Source organism: Ornithorhynchus anatinus, chromosome 13 (genome assembly GCF_004115215.2).
Source record: "Ornithorhynchus anatinus isolate Pmale09 chromosome 13, mOrnAna1.pri.v4, whole genome shotgun sequence".
NCBI lineage: Eukaryota > Metazoa > Chordata > Mammalia > Monotremata > Ornithorhynchidae > Ornithorhynchus > Ornithorhynchus anatinus.
In genome coordinates this window covers 37,070,295-37,080,868 of record NC_041740.1, presented here as the reverse complement: position 1 = coordinate 37,080,868, position 10,574 = coordinate 37,070,295, and the positions used below count along the sequence as shown (strand labels likewise).

Sequence of the window (10,574 nt, the reverse complement as noted above, 5' to 3'; positions counted from 1 at the left end):
TTTATAGAATTGCTTTTGTAACTTCAGTTTCACCCACACCCTCTCCTTACCATCATTTCTTAAGGCTACTACTTGGCCAGTTACTTGACATGCTAATTGACTTTTAAGTTGCCCAAAAGTATCTTAAGCTATAAACCTTTCATTTTGGCAACTGCTGCCAAATACGGTTGCTCACAGTTTCTTCTGTTTTTTCATTAACAGGTATTCTCTTCGGAGGGGCAGCTCTTTCACTTTTCTAACACCTGGGCCACACTGGGACTTCACCTTGGTAGGTAAACAAGTAAACAGCATTTTGTGTATGGCTTTTCTACCCAGGACCCAAAATAATTAGTAGTATTTAAAAGACCTGTTAGGCTCATATTGCTGCTGTTGAAATATTAGGCATAAAAATATGGTGTTGGAGATTACAAGTCATGTGACCCTTAAATTTTTTTTTTTTTTGAAACTTAAATCCAGACTCACTGAATTTGTGAAGGGGAAGGAGAATATGACAGGAAGCCATATAGTTTAGCCTTTTTTGTTATTTAAAAAAGTCAGTTCAGGGCACTATGTAACTGGGTTTGTTTTCTTTTTTTCCCCTCAGTTAAACTTTGGGTGATTAAACCAGAAGGTACTGATAGAGTGATGTGGTTTAGGAGAAATAGTCCCTGTCTGGGAATCAGCAGTTGATCAGTCAGTGGTATGGAGTGCTAACTGTGTGCACAGGCTGTTGGGAAAGGACAGTTCAACAGAGTTGGTAGACCCAATCCCTGCCCACAAGTTGCTTACAGTCTACAGGGAAAGATATTCATTAAAATAAATTACAGATAGGGGAAATGGCAAATTATATGGCTTTGTACATAAGTGCCTTGGGGCTGGGGTGAGTGTCAAAGTCTCACAGTGTTTAAGGGTTCCATTTCCAAATGCATAATACACAGAGGGGAGGTCAACTAGGGGAAATAATGGCTTAGAGAATGACTTTTGGAAGAGATTTCAGGAGCAGATCTGAATTTTATATTCATCTCTTCTACTTTTGTGACGTGCATTTATCTGCTTTCCTCATTAGATGGTATCCGTGCTGTAGTTCAAAGCTACAGTAGTTCAAAACTGCTATTGTGATTGCTTCCTAAAATGATTTGTTCAGGAAGTAACAGTAAAATCTGAATAGGCCATATCCTTGCCTCCAAGCAAGACTGTATTTAAGCCAGTCATGCAAATAACCCTAGGAAAAAAATCATCAGCCCAGAGTGAAATTAGCATTCTGTATCATGTTTCTGAAAAAACGCATTACCCTTCTTCAGCAGGTGGGTAAGTTGTTATTTGTATAACTGACCTAAACCTTCAAGGCAGATGACTGCTTATTCTACCTCTTAAATATCTCCAAGGGAGGAGATACATAATCACCTTTGGTAAATCATTCCAGTATCTTTTAGACTTTAGACTTGGAATCAGAAGAGGGAAGGCTGACAAAAAATAATTAAATTTGGGAAATTGGCTCTGAACTTGTATCCCCAGTGTAGGGATCTGTGGCTGCAAACAGTTTTTTGCCATAGTATTGACTTTCTGATGCACAGGTAATATAAACTGTGGGGAATTTGGTGCCCCCAGATTCGTATGTATGTCTTGAGATCTGGGGTCTTTTCAGGAACCACACATAAAGAAAACTGATGCCTCCTCCCTTTCTATCTTTCCATTTATACTACTTAAAGAAAAGGATGAAATGTTTAATGAAAGGCCACTTACAGGTTCAAACTCACAGAAGCACCATTTCCTCTGTTACCCATCTTCATTTATCTCGCTCACTTGGGTTTAGATGAAAGAGTCTCAGCAACGATTGGTAGATTATAGGCCTATGAAACAGAGAATTGATTTGCCTGTATTTTCCCATCAAATTAACTAGCATTTCTGACTCTACTCTCTAATTTTGTAAAGAGTTTAGTTAGCAGCATTCTTAAGATTCTAGAGTATATAACTGTAACTCCTGCTACTCTGACTGCTTATTTTGATGCTCTTTAAGCACTGACAATGTGTAGAGCATAATACCGAGCACTGGGGAAAGGTACAGGGACATCGATTCAGACACCATCCCTGCCCCATTGGGAACTAACAATCTAAAGGGGTTGGAGTGAAGACGGACCCACAAAGAAAGAAGTAACAGGATAAATTTAGCAGCAACAACAAAAGGAGTCACACTTTCGTGCTGGGAAAGGAGGAGGCCTCAGGCTTCTCTTTGCTCCAGACAGGGCTGCCCATGGACCAAATTTCCACAACTGTCTCATATTGGAAGTGTTGTTTAGGAACTTCTGCCATGGTGAATCTTCTCCCCAGTGATTGAGGGCAGAGATATAACCTGCAGCCCCACATAGACCCCAGAACTTCAAGTGGTGGGAAAACTTTGGACTGCAGGCCACATAGGACTACAACTTCTGTATGAAATAATACCCACCATTGACCTCAAAAATGAAGTCATTTTCCATTTTCAGGAAACACTTTAATTCTTAGTATGTATCATTTGTAGTAAATAAAAGAAAAGACACCAGTAAGCAAAAATTTCTATCCTCTGTGGTTTTCTTGGTGAGCACTTACCAGTTTCAGAACCTTCTGAACTAAGAGAATTTGTCTGTTTCATGAGATTTATACACTTGGCTGTAAAAAGTCTATGTAAAGAAAGTAATGGATTAAATTGCAGTCAACCAAAAAGAAAATGATGATAATGCTATTCCCAATCTTATTCCCAAACAAGTGTTCTGTCCTTGAAATTCTACAGCAAGGTAGGCAGCCTGTGCAATTCAATACCTTAAAACGTCTTATTTAAAAAAAAATCAATTTGTTTTGGTGTAAATGTCCCTCTGCTGTACTTGTTTCCTGAGCATTTTATTAATCCTTTCAGTTCACCTCTAAAAATGGCTCCATATTTTCCGAGACTCTTATTTAGGTCCTTTATGGGGAAATGATTGGTTATTGTTTCCTTTTCACTGTTGATTGCTTCTATATTGAAAGTTGCATGTCTGTTAAATGTTAGTAATGTAATCAATGGCAGCTGAAATGCCAAACCTATAATTTACATTAAAAGAGGTCTGAGGACTTTCAAGTCTTTCAGATTGTTTAACCTATGTTCTTGGTGTTGATAATCACATTTGCTAAACATTCTAAATACTATTCTTGGTATTTGAGAATAACAACACCTTAGTTAGAAGCTTTCTTCTGGAAAAAACTCTAAGTATTTTCACATGACCTCAAGCATCCATAAGCATCTGCCTCTTCATGGAGAAACCTTGGCTCCAAGAGGTTATTGCCACGGTCACATAGTAGGTGGAATCCAGGACTCTTAGATTCAACCCAAGTTTGTTTTTTTTTCAATGGGCCACACAAACTCTCCTGATTGTTATCTTAATAAGAGGATGAATGTAGCTGAAAATGCAAAGGCTAAGCCTTAAATGTTCTTTTCCCTGAGAGCATGTAGCTAGTCATTTAGTTTAATTATAACTTCAGTTAGAAGACACTCTTTCACCTACTCTGGTGACTGGTTCATTTCGGTGCCCACAGACCTGAAAGGAATAGGAATGGTAACATGAGGGATTCAGATTAGATAAAGAAATAGTTTTCTGTCAGTTAATGAAGTGTTCCCTGAAGGCATTTGCATCTGCTGTAAGAGTGTGGTCCTGCGTGAAGGCAGGGGAATGGACTAGTTGATCTGTCGTGGTTTCCCCACACACAAGCAGTAATGTTTATGTTTATGGGAATTTGTGTTATTTGTGGTTTTGTGGCCTCAGTTCATAGATCTGGGCTTATTGATCAAATGTCCGTGGCCATTTGGAGCCCTGTCATTGGAGCAGACGGCAACAAAGTGACTTGACTGTCTCAAACTGCCAGGCTTTTCGAATGACTGGGACTAGATTAATTGTGCTCCGTGTGGTTACAGGTCTGACTCTGGATTGCCTTTTGGGACCAGAAGTAGCAAGTATCCTTTCTCCTTCCCCCAACTCTTGTGGGCTAGAGCGATTGGAGGAAACAAGATATGGTAGCTATGGCACCTTGTAGTTTAGACTCCTGCTGTCTCTTTCCACAGCCTGGTGGGGAACAGAGCAGGTGGGGGCCCATCTGATGGAATGTGTGGATTTTATGATGCACACTCATTTGGAATGTCTAATGACACGATCTTCTTCCAGGCCTTGGGTTGTCAAACGTAATGGGTTTCATTTAGCCAATAAATAAGTAGACTACCTTCTTAATCTGTAAGAGTTAAATAAACAAATGAAATCTAAGGTTGGAAAGGGCCTTGAGAGGTCACCTTGCCTTTGGGCAGAACTGTATTTAAACTCTCCCAGCCAGATGAGAATCTAAACTATCATTAAGTCCTGTAGAGAAAGAGATTCCATGGCCTTCTTGATAACCTGTTCTGATTTTGACAAACTTAAAGTGTTGCAAAATTCTTTTTTGTATGTAGAATATGGGTGGTAATAATAATTATAATGCTGTTAAGCACTTACTATATGCCAAGCACTATTCTAAGCACTAGGGTAGATACCAGGTTATCAGTTTGGACATAGTCCCCGTCCTGCCTGGGGATCACAGTCACGGTAGGAGGAAGTAGAATTTAATCCCCATTTTCCAGATGAGGAAACAAGCACAGAGAAATTTTCACTTGCCCAAGGTCACACAGCAGATAAGTGGCAGAACCAGGACTAGAACCCATGTATTCCGACTCCCAAGCCTGTGCTCTTTCCACTAAACCACACTGGACTTTTAGAGGCTTGCTCAATTTCTATCTCTAAATCGTATTTTTGTAAAAATCAGGGTTAAACTCATCCAATCTCCCCCCTGCCCTGACTTTAATTTAAAAGCATTATTTTCTTTAACATTTTCACTGCCCAAAATGCCTTTATGTCATTTTTAATAATCCATCCTAGTTTACCCTGGTTGATTTGTCAATTTAGCACATTGGAGTGATGATTCTATTGCTGGCAGTGGAAATACTGATAATTCAATAACTACTTTGAAATGGATATTGGAAGATATGGTAATTTTTAAATGTCTCCCCCCCACACACACATTTCTTCCTTGGTTCTTTTTCTGTCTCTCCACTCTAAGAGAGTCTGGATTACCTTGGGTAACTGGCCCCTGTGGTCAGTTTTGTTTAACTCCTGTGTGAGTTTCATCAGTCTCCCTAATCCAATATGGAACCCTCACTTCAAAACCAAAATGTGGATATTGTTTTGGATGGGTGCTGGAGGGTCTAATTTAAACCCTAAATTAAAGTTGTTTTGACATTGCTAACCAGCAGGTAACTGTAATGTTGTGTTTAGCTATTTGCAATCCCCAGAAAGAAGTAATTTTACAGAAGAAACACTTGCCATGTAGATGCTGTTAAATTAAAAGAAAAGTTAAAATGAAGCTCCAGATGTTGACACGTATCGGATTTTTACCTGAATTAAAATATATATATTTTTTCTTGAAACTCATTCTGTATCCTTCAAAGTACTACCTGAAATTCTCTTGCTGCATTTAACCGTGTTTTCCTCCTTCTCCATACTCTGGACTATGAGCAACTAGTCCTTTCCTCTGAAATAAAGCACTTAGTACACTTAAAAACTTATTGAATTGTCCATCAACCTTCTTTAGGCTAAATAATTCCATTTTCTTTCATCATTTCTGAAAGGTCTTTGAAAACCTTTAATCATCTATATGGCTTTTCTCTGAACCTTCAAGCTGTCCACATCCTTCTTTTCCTGTGGAACACAAAACTCAGTTATTAGTCTCTGATCAGAACTGAGTATAATTTTCTACATGTCATGCATGGAAACCCAATAGATTGTTTTTTTTTAAATACAGATGTACTTAATCTTTCTCTACAGCTCACATCTGTCCTGAAAATGCCCTTCTTTACGCTCTTAAAGATCATAACCATTAATGTGTAAATGTGATTCCTATAGATGGTAAAAACCTGTCTCATTTGGCCTGTTACAAAATACCTCATATGCAGTCCCACTTCAGAACACCCTCCCTCCCTGGTAGAGAAATTATTAATCTTTCATAATTGCATAATCCAAATACTCTAACTGTTCATAGTTAAACAGTAACTATGTAAAAAAAAAAAAAAAGAACTTTTTTAAACTGCTAGAACCCATTTCCTAGCAATTAAGAAAAATTTTCACTTCTACACTCCAGATTCTAGAAAGTCAAATCTCTGGAGTAGGTTATTTAGGTCAGTGTGAATTAATGGTCCTCAGTTACCTAAGTTAAATATGTCTCGTTTGTACTATGTGTATGGAACAGTTGTTTGTTTTTCCCCTTAGACGGCATATGCCATTTAGTGTGCATAGTTGCTGAAAATCACTAAATATTTTATTTATCACAGAAAATTTTTCTCTGTTTTTCTTATAAAGACAATTATGTCATTTCCACTAGGTGATAATCCAGTCCTCCTCTACCTTGTTCTAGTATCTAAAATTGCCAGTACCTTTCCTCAGAAGGTCCTAAAATGTTTTCCTCTTTTCCTCGGGTTCCTCTTTTGTTACATCCTAAATTCAGGGACAGAGTGACCCCTAAAAGCGAAAAGTTGGACATTAGGAAGTACATTCCTAATCATGAGGATATGCTTCTTCCATAGTAAGTGCTCAGTAAATACCATTGATTTTTCCAAGGATCCCTTCAATTACACCCTTTCTCCAAGCATATGAGCCTTTGCTAGTTTCTTCCCATTTAGGCTTACTAAGTGCATTTTTGAAACCTCAGCATTAAATGTAAATGTTGACGTTAATCTCTGTGCACTAACTTTACACTGTGAGTTAGGTTGCTCAAAATTTGGGGGGAGTGCATCAAGAAATGAAAGGTTGGTCAAACCTGTTTGTGTGGTTAATGTGGCTCAGAAACCTCAATAATACCTTTTTGAACACTTAAAATACTTTTTTATGGAAGCATCTTACCTCGTTCTCCTCCCTCCCCACCATGTTCCATTACAACTAGGAAAAAAAAAAGCATTTTTACCCATTGCATTTGGATTTCTCACTCAAATTGCTGTGGTTGGCATTTTATTGCTGAGTGCATTTTTATAATCAAAACACACTTTTCCAATAAAGTACATATGCTTTTCTTCATGTCTTTGCCTCTGTTATATAAAACATTTTCTTTTCCTCAGCAAGCAAAGCAAATTTCAGCAATTCATTGCGATTATCACATTTATTTCAGTGTGCAACATTTTAGTTGCCTTTTCTGGGGGTTTTTAATGCCATTGAGACCATTTAAACAAAGACTTTTCTTTTTTTTCCTTTAGAAAAGGAAGCGAAGAGAGAAAGACGATGATGTTGTAAGCCTCTGCAGTCTTGACATTAAGGTAATAATGTTTGCCTGAGTACCATGGAGACATCATAAAAACAAAGCAAACTGCATTAGAGCACTTTGCTCGATATATTGAACTGCTGTGATGCTGCATCTAGTTATCATGTTTAGTGTGTATGTGTGTGTGTAAGAAACCTGAGCCCAAGGTTGGTTCCCAAGATAACGCTGATTCTGACAGTCTCCCTTTGTACTTGGTATTATCACCTTTAAATCTGTGGAATAATTTATGTAAATGCACAAATTAAAGACATAATCTAAACAAGATTCAACTCTTGCTTACATGTACACAGTATAAGGGGCAAAATTGTCAGGTGTGAGGCCAGGGAAAGGCTCTGTGTATAGCTGCAGGGCAGTGGGGAGGGGTGGCTTTGGGCAGGCCCACCCATCTGGAGATTTGTGCCAAGAAAGACAAGCCTGCTAATAGTTCCTCAGACCTCCAAGAGAGCAGGCATTTCATCTCGCGCCATCTGGGGTGGAGAGGGCTTGGGAAGAAAGAACATTTTGAATCTCGATACAGATTACAATCCCCCGAGAGGGCACAGAGGGTTACTGGAGGAAAGGTTTTTTGGGTGGCTTACCTCCCACCCGGATATTTGGCCAAGGAAGATAAGTCGTGGTTGTGTACCTTTTCCTTCTGTTTTTTTCTTCTTTTTTTTCCTCCAATACCCACTTCTCGGACTCAACAGATAATGCCCTGATAATCTCATTATGGGCAGGGAACGTATCTGCTAATTTTGTTTGTATTGTACTCTCCCAAGTGCTTAGTAATAATAATAATAATAATGTTGGTATTTGTTATGCGCTTACTATGTGCCGAGCACTGTTCTAAGCGCTGGGGTAGACATAGGGGAATCAGGTTGTCCCACGTGGGGCTCACAGTCTTAATCCCCATTTTACAGATGAGGTAACTGAGGCACAGAGAAGTTAAGTGACTTGCCCAGAGTCACACAGCTGACAAGTGGCGGAGCTGGGAACAGTGATCTGCACATAGGCGCTCAATAAGTACCACTGATTGATGTCTAGTTCCATGGCATGAGGTTGCTACAGAGTTTGGAAATGCATTTCCAGTGGTTTCGGTAAGGAGTGAAAATGCTAATCCTTAGTATGGCTTAGTATGGCTAACATGAATGCCACCCTTAACAGTGGCTCCTAAGAAAGCTACTGATTTGGCAGTCTCTTCTGTTGTCATGGAGTGTGCTCACCACCCTAGCCAGCTGCATTCGGAGGGCCACATGGGGAATTGGGCAAGAGGGTTAGCATCATCACTCCTGGAAAAACAGAACTCCCCTTCCCTTTTCTTCCTTTCTTAAACTGAAGTCCTATATAAGTGTACAGCCCCGAATTGGCCTCTGTTCCTCAGGACAGCGAAATCTCGGGGTCTGCGCAGCCTTATTTGAGAATACAGTTCACCGTGACTAGGCAAGAGGCCAGAAAGAGGGTTCTACTCTCTTTACTAAGAACATATGAAATATCACTACTGGGTCCATTCAGCTGAGTTTTCTCTCTCCATCAGTGGCACAACAGGATGCTTTCAGGAACCTTTAGGATAATGGCTCTCCTTGATGATCATGCTCACTTTTTCTGCCTACATCCCAAATTTTGCCTTTGCTAACCCATTTTGGACTGCAATGTGCAAGAGACCATCTCTCTAGCAACGAGGATGAAATTTTTCACTCTCAGCAGTTTCATCTTCAAATATAGTTATGCATGTGGCCAAAGGTCCTTCCACCTACCTGGAGCTTCTTAGAGAACATAGTCCTCGAGTTGGGTATTGAAGGCTTGGAGTGAAGTATCTGATGGTGTAGGAGAATGATACGGGCATAAAGATAAACTAGGGAAGGGTATGTGTGGGGCCAAGGTGCAGGCATGTTGGATGGTAGCATGAAACAAATGGAATAGGACAGAGGAAAGCCAACTGGAAGGACAATCTGGCTCAAACCCTGGAGTTTCCACCTTGTGCTGAGAGGAACGAGAACCTCTTGAAAGTTGTATGTGTGGAGATCCTGTGGTTTGGAGGAGCAACCCTGAAAAATGATGTTCATAATGGCATGTCTGTGTTCACTTTACTCTTAATACAACTGGCTAGGCCTTTGAAATTCTCAAAGGTCAGAAATCTTGTGCCCTTATATTTTCACTTATGTATGCTAATAGATAAAAGATGACTACAATTACTTTTAAGCCCCAGGCCTTGGGTTTTTAGTAAACATGGAGCATTACTGACTAAGGCTTTTTTGTGCAAAAAGAATTTGGAAACCTTTTAACAAGTATTTGAAACTTAATGTTACTTTAATCTCAAAGTTCTGAAGTGAACAGTACTGCTCTTTAATCTTCTAAATCACGGTATGTTAATGAAAAAGTCCTGGTTCTTAATTGACCATGTTTCGTCTTTCTCTTAGCTGATTTCTAAATTTAAATTTGCTGTCATGTGTAATAATTCATTTTAAAGAGAACGTAATGTTTGTTTTTCTTAAGGTGTGCCTGAACTGTTTGTTAGCAACCAAATCATTGCCTTACGCTATCTGACAAGGAAGAGGCAAAAGTCACTTGAGTGCCAGAAGTAAGATGATACTGTAGTAAGTAATTCTCTGGAGTCAGTTATTTCTTGACTAAAGTTCTTAAACTGTGGTCTTCAGTGACTAACCTTCAGGAAATCTAGAATTTTAACAAAACCCTGAAAAGGATATTTAACAAAGAACCCAAGAAGAGTGACTACTGAGTGTGAAGTCTCATTTTTCTAGATGACTAGTAATTGATTTTATCTTTATTCCTTCTCTAAAACAAAGTATTGTGTTTAAAATCATATACTGCTATGAGTCAACCAGCTCCCTCTTAAGATTTAATCCAAGTTTAGGAAAACCTAGCTGGCTTAATGAGGATTTCCATCCCTCATACACATAATGCAAGAAGAGAAAGCTTTTTTGTGTGCAGTGTGGCTGGGAAAGAGTTCTGTATTGGCCTCTTCAGCACCCCCTCTCATCTCCCTGTCACAGACACAAACCCACACACACACGAACACACTTCACCATCACTGGTGTTCTCTTCGAATAGGAAGGACAATACGACAGAGTGAATAGAGCACGGGCCTGAGAGTCAGCAGGTCATGGGTTCAAGTCCTGGCTCTGCTATTTGTCGTGTGACCTTGGGCCAGTCACTTCTCTTTTCTGGGCCTCAGTTTCCTCATCTGTAAAATGGGGGTTGAGACTGCACTCCCATGGGGGACAGGGACTATATCCAACCTGATTAGATTGCATCCACCC

At 39.5% G+C, this 10,574-nt stretch overlaps 1 long non-coding RNA gene across 1 annotated transcript; it reads left to right on the top strand.

Annotated features, from left to right (window-relative positions):
• The first annotated feature begins 248 nt into the window (after positions 1 to 248).
• On the top strand, positions 249 to 9,889 carry LOC114816088. The gene is made up of 3 exons (XR_003763866.2): positions 249 to 268; positions 7,253 to 7,312; positions 9,790 to 9,889. It is a non-coding gene; the product is annotated as an uncharacterized LOC114816088 (long non-coding RNA).
• Positions 9,890 to 10,574: the final 685 nt, after the last annotated feature.